The following is a 7,500-nucleotide window of genomic DNA, read 5'->3' as shown; positions in this document are numbered from 1 at the left end:
TGGGATGCATCGGAAAATTGAGAAAATAGAGTGAAATGAATGAAGAGTAGATACTGATGATAATTATGACAAAAGTAATAAGGGTGATAATGATAAGAATAAAATTATATTATGAAATCTAACATTACTTGTGATAAGAATGATGATGATTTAATGATAATGAAAACAGTAGTGATGGTGATAATGATAACAATAATGATAGGCTTACTGATGATAACAATCATGATATTGATAATAATCTCAATTAAGATAACAATCATGATTAATTAGGATTTGGATCATCGTAATAATGATTATATAAGGATAAAGTTTATGATATTGATAATAATGGTGATGATAATGACAGTTAAGGCAATAACACCAATAACAAGAATGAGGATAAAGTAAGCATAAAAACTTTTCGAAGAATCTTATCCACCTATTTTTATAAGTGTAAACTTACACCCTGATAGTATTTTTGTGGGGCACCACTGTCTTCGCCACCAGTCGAATGATGAGGCTAACAGCTTGCATTACATGTAAAAGTCGGATAACCTATATTGCACACACTCACACACTCGCACACACACACACGCTCACACACATACACATACACACACACGCACGCACGCACGCACGCACGCGCACACACACTCTCACACACACACACGTGTGTGTGTGTGTGTGTGTGTGTGTATATATATATATATATATATATATATATATATATATATATATATATATATATGTGTGTGTGTGTGTGTGTGTGTGTGTGTGTGTGTGTGTGTGTGTGTGTGTGTGTGTAAATACATATATATATATATATATATATATATATATATATATATATATATATATATATATATATATATATATTTATATATATATATATATATATATATATATATATATATATATATAATCCAGATGATATCCAAAATTTCAAAAGCCATACAAAGGTCTCGATTCCTTTTCAACATTCAGCGTGGAATCCCAGACTTCCATGGCCATGGTGCAACACAGTGCCATGTCCGGTCGGTCACTTAAGGCCAGTTTGCTAAACTTGTGCGAGACGCGAACCCAAGGAATATTAATTATACGGACATGCATATACATGGAAATAAATGCATGTCTGTCAGTCTGGACATTCATATCTACCTTATATATTGTTAAATAGATGTAGGTATATCTGATAGGAAGGCAGATATGTAGTTATTTTAGTGTATATGTATGTCTGTGTATACGAATATTCATTGGGTCGGGCCTTGTACAATTTTAACAAACAGTCTGTTACGACCGGCTTGTTAAAATTGAGCGAGGCCCGAGAATATTCGTATAATTGACAAGCATAAATAGAGAAGTAAATGCATATGAATCGGTCTAGACTTACATATCAAACGGGCAAATAGGTAGATATATGTATATCTATCAGGTATATAGACAGATATGAATTTATTTTTGTGTATATGTATGTCTGTATATACGAATATTTATTGGATCGGACCTCGTATTATCTTGAAGTCCGTTAGTGTCTTGTTAACCTTCGTCCTTGGGATTCGCTGTGTCTTTATTATTCAAGTCTGAATGGACAACAAGCCACTAATAACTATGACACCAAACTGATATGAATAATAAATATAAATAATCATCAACCCCAAATCTCAGTGACGTCACGAGAGATACCAGAGCGTGACGTCATCATCCCACGCCACGATTCCCCCTCCCCGCCAGCTGATTGGTCTTGCTACTCGTTTGATTATCTTATCACTAGTCTTTTTTTTATCGCTGACATGACCTATTTCCAAGTTGCGGGTTTTGATTTATGCCAAAAGGTTTGCCATGTGATAAATCCGAGAAAAGGTAAAACTGGAACGTCAATTCCATATGATTGAAAGTGGAGTCATTCGTCTTCGTATATTTATTATATATTATCTATTACAATGAGACTGACAATCTTTTCCGACTTTTTTTCTTCAACGTCCACCTTAGAAACGTTTCTTTTTCTTCACATGAAACAAAAAATTACTGACTATGCATTTATTGACAGATCACTTCTACAGTGAAGGGCTGCAACTTCGTACAAGGCAAGGGTTGTGGCTTCATACAGGGCAAGGGTTGTGGATCCAATCAGGAGAATGTGACCTCCTAAAGGCCAAGGGTTATTACTTCATAAAGGGATAGGATTGGGGCTTCGCGCAGGACAAGGGTTGTGAATTCATAAAGGACAAAAGTTGCATCATAAGATACATTTTTCAGAATGTGCATATTATGAGATTCGATACACGCGAAACAAAAATCAAAATTACAAAGGAACAGAGAACGGTCAATAGTTATGTACATATTTTGCTGGCAATTGTAAAACGGTATGTAAAGATACTGACGATGTATAGAGAACAAAGGAGGTCAAGTGCAATATAACTTTACACACGTTTGTTTCTGTATTTTGAACATGACAAAAAAATATTGCTAATTTATAGTAATTCTCAAAAGTGATGATGCTCCATACTCACTGTAACCTCACGAAGACCAGGAGTGAGTATTCTTGTTACATTCTTACATGTAGAAGCCCACGAACCCCCAAGCTCATTTCGACGAACTCACACATTCGACTTTTCAAAGTAATCGTGCTCGGCTTTACATTCTCCCTTGCAAAGATTCTCTCTATTATTTTCATGAGACAACACTCCTCTAGGTTCAAGGCTATGTAGGGCTCAACAACACTGGATAGGCAACACCGGATACAGCGGCACTACATTTTAGAAATCACTATTGTTTAATATAACTTAATATTGTTACTTTCGATATCAGATAGGAACATAGTAGAAAAAGCAAGGAGGGAAATGAAACATACATAATCGTATATGAAGGGAAATATAGAGTGGAAGGGACAAATTCCGAACTCATACATGTTGTGTTAGAAAATAGTGTAGTTACCATTTGTGTGGTTTCACAGAAAACTATTTGTTGAGAAATAGGTAACAGGTGTTTTTACTGACCAGTTGCCATGATGAATCCGTTTTGTTTTGATCATCATGTTAAGGATTCAGTATACGTAGTAGTGTTGAGATGATCCACATATCAAAAAGGTGACGACAATAACCTACAGAAGGAAGCTCTTTCGAATGCAACAGATCTTAACGTTGTTGTTTTGGGTACATTTGAAGTATGTTAGGACTTCTGGCTCAGCATGGTAAGTCCCACCTCACACACTAATGCTTGTGATTACTTCTTTCAGTTTCTTGTTTGTTTTTTTATCTATTAACCTCTGACTCTGCACATATAGTTATGCAGAAGCAATGGTAGCTTGTAAACGATCTCATGTCATAGATAGAAACGGCATCAAGGAAGTGTCTCGTTAATGCCCCAATGTCTACCCCCGGGTTCTCTTTTTATTCATATAAATATATATATATATATATATATATATATATATATATATATATATATATTGTTGTTCCTTGTTTGTTCTCACGCCACAGCTGTGGAAAAGTTTTGATACACCTGATTTATGGTTATTAAATTGCATCGTAATATCACATTACATATTTAGGATGTGCGTATATTTTCTAGTACATTAGGTAGTATGAGATGATAGTATATCGCATTTATACATTATTCAAGAGTTGTAGGTTATTCATTGATGGTTACATAAACTTACTGCTCAAATGCAGCAGAGTGGAAAATGTATGTTTAGAGACACTTGCTTGAGTAAATCAGTGCCAATATTATCTATACTGACAGATCATGTAAGGTAATATTTATGGCTAGATTCAGATGGGATATGTAATTACTTGCAGCCAAGTACTGAAACTAAAAAATGATTTCATTATTTTATGATTTTGTTGTTTTTTGGAACTTTAAGATAGATGGGTTGTTTCATATCTTTGCCACCAAAAGTTAGGGCGTCTATTATTTTTTCCTAAACAGAGAGAAATGTGAAGCCAGTTCTCCTGTTTACATTTTTTTTTTTTTTTTTTTTTTGGGGGGGGGGGCATTCCCTGGTCGTTCAAGGTGAAACAACCTTCAGGTTTAGAATAGGATTTTGACAAGTCCATAACAACACAAATATATGAAATACTGTTACAAAAACTGACCACTCAACTGTGTAAATGAAACTCGCGTATCTTGTCGGAAATAAAGATTATATATATTGCAATGTAACAATACCTAGATAGATTGATACAAACCCCTTGCAACGGAATTCTGAATGACTCGGATCGCTAGAGCAGTTTCCTGTGATTCCCAAAACGTTCTTTGAATATTTTAATGGAACGTAGAACACAACATTGATTTGCAGATTACTTTTCTAACTCTAATCTAGAGAAGCACACTGTATTTCTTGGCCTTTAGCCAACTTTTAATATTGCAAACAGAATTCACCCTAGAACAATAAGTCGCTAGATAAATTATTGAGATGGGTTAGAATGTATTTTTCTAACATATTTGCAAGTGTCTTGATCAGGGGAGTGGAAAGTTCCACTGCACAATTCTTTGAACTTGGGACGCCACAGGGAGGAGTTCTCAGCCCCATACTGTTCCGTTTCCTGGCAGATATTCCATTTGGGGATGATGAATCCATTACATATGCTAATGACGTGACAGAACATTATCACAAGAGAGAATGCAACTAATTCTCGACGAACTGGCAAATTTTGAGTGTGGATTTGTCATCTCCGCTTAGAAAAACAATGACTTTCAGCCCTTGTATCACACTCCTACTCACCTTTCACATGGGAAACCAAGATCTTGGCATGTTTCACAAATTTAAGTATCTCGGGGTGAACGTAAACGATGCCTGTTCGTTTCTCTCAAGAAGATACTTTGGGAGAGATTGAAACCGCTGAAAGTTCTCGGAAAAGGCATCAGTGGTAAGCTGACTAGGCTGTTGTTATACTAGGCTTTCATAAGGTTAGTTGTAGACTATCATGCACTGCACTTGTTACATGTAAGGAATCAGAAATGAATAGTTTCGAGTGCAAAGTGAAGCCATGAGGATAATCCCCAACGCCTCAAGAACAGCAAGGATAGTGAACATAGATCAGAACTAAACTTATCCTACATTTTTGATAGAATGGTCTATATTTGCACTATATGGCATGGATTAAGTTAAGTAAGTTATTTACCACCCTGGCTATCTGCTCAGGCGTGGACAAGCGTGATCACAGAGTTGTACATATATATTTTTTTAACTTATGATACAGCTGCCAGGCCTTTGTGAGTTCGTCAGTTCTACCTGTTCTTCTTTATGAGAACTTGTCATTATGTATGCAACCCTAACAAGAGGCATCCTACTTTCACTATCTTGACTACGTGGTCGTGCTTGCGTATACTAACATGAGGTGGCATCCATAGAAATTGAATGTTGAAACTGCGCTCTCTTGCATAATTTCCTCGTTGCCGTCTGTTTTGAAAGAACTTTGGGTCCGAAGAACACTTTGGGAGTCACAGAAAACTATCCCAGAGCCCCTAGACATTAAGAATTTTGTTGCAAGGAATATACCTGCCAACTCTGTTTGTGTAGCGCAGGCCCAACTTTGCACCTTCTGGAGACGGCGTGCAGTAACCGCAGAGTTGAGGAAAATGACATTTTTAAAATATGTAAACATGGTATCTAAACTAAGCTTTAACCCCACTGGCACCCAAGCTGAGAATGAGAATTCACTTAATTTTTCACATATTGAAAGAGTTATAAGACTCCCTTGCCTCTTTGATGAACGGAAAACTTTTCGTTTAGGAATTACATCACGTTAGAACATCAGATGACGTCACACGCGTGTAATAGCCACGTTGTTTGCTGATGTCATTCGTTAAAGAAGAAAGTATAGTGTGGAATGCTTAAAGCTATTATGTCATATTGAATGAGGCTTACTGCCCTGCACAATTTTTTCTTTTGGTTTCCTTGTGCTTCCAATGTCTGTGTGAGTGTTTGTGTGTATATATCTGTTTGTATGTATGGGTTTGTTTGTATGTGCGTTTGTTTATGTATGTTTGCTTGGCTGTGCTTGTATGTGTCTGTGTTTGTGATGTAAAGAAGAGCAGTCCGTTAAAATTCATAGCAGGTGGAGAGGTGGTGGATTAATATTCACAGCAGGTGGATGGATGTTTATAGCAGGTGGAAAAGTAGATGAATATTCATAGCAGGTGGAGAGGTGGATGAATACTCATAGCAGGTGGATGGATGTTTATAGCAGGTGGAGAAGTGGATGAATATTCACAGCAGGTAGAGAAGTGGATAGATATTCACAGCAGGCAGAGAGGTGGATGAATATTAATAGCAAGAGAATTGGATGGATATTAATAGCAGGTGGAGAGGTGGATGATTAACCATAGCAGGGGAGAGGTGGATGGATATTAATAGCAAGAGAAGTGGATGGATATTAATAGCAGGCGGAAAGGTGGATGAATATACATGGGAGGTGGAGAGGTGAGTGCAAATTCATAGCTGAAAGAGAAATCGGAGAAGGAATAAAGATTCCCGGAAGGTGGAGAGGTGGATAGCCATTCATTGCATGTACGACGTGAATGATAGATAGATCGAGACAGACATATAGACAGACAGAAAATGAGACAGATAGAGAGATAGAGACAGAGACAGATAGACAGACAGAAAACGAGACAGATAGAGAGATAGAGACAGAGACAGATAGACAGACAGAAAACGAGACAGATAGAGAGATAGAGACAGAGACAGATAGACAGATAGATAGAGACAGAGACAGATAGATAGAGACAGAGACAGAAAGACAGACAGATAAACAGACAGAAAATGAGACAAAGATAGATAGAGACAGAGACAGATGGACAGACAAAGACAGAGACAGATGGACAGAGAAAATGAGGCAGATAGAGAGATAGAGACAGAGACATATAGACAGACAGAAAATGAGACAGATAGAGAGATAGAGACAGAGACAGATAGACAGACAGAAATGAGACAGACACAGAGACAGATAGACAGACAGACAGATAAACAGACAGAAAATGAGACAAAGATAGATAGAGACAGAGACAGATGGACAGACAAAGACAGAGACAGATAGACAGACAGAAAATGAGGCAGATAGATAGATAGAGACAGATAGACAGACAGAAAATGAGACAGATAGAGAGATAGAGACAGAGACAGATAGACAGACAGAAAACGAGACAGATAGAGAGATAGAGACAGAGACAGATAGACAGACAGAAAACGAGACAGATAGAGAGATAGAGACAGAGACAGATAGACAGATAGATAGAGACAGAGACAGATAGATAGAGACAGAGACAGAAAGACAGACAGATAAAGACAGAAAATGAGACAAAGATAGATAGAGACAGAGACAGATGGACAGACAAAGACAGAGACAGATGGACAGAGAAAATGAGGCAGATAGAGAGATAGAGACAGAGACATATAGACAGACAGAAAATGAGACAGATAGAGAGATAGAGACAGAGACAGATAGACAGACAGAAATGAGACAGACACAGAGACAGATAGACAGACAGACAGATAAACAGACAGAAAATGAGACAAAT

This window comes from Penaeus vannamei, chromosome 27, assembly GCF_042767895.1.
Source record: "Penaeus vannamei isolate JL-2024 chromosome 27, ASM4276789v1, whole genome shotgun sequence".
Classification (NCBI taxonomy): Eukaryota; Metazoa; Arthropoda; class Malacostraca; order Decapoda; family Penaeidae; genus Penaeus; species Penaeus vannamei.
Note: the sequence above shows the minus strand (reverse complement) of the source record.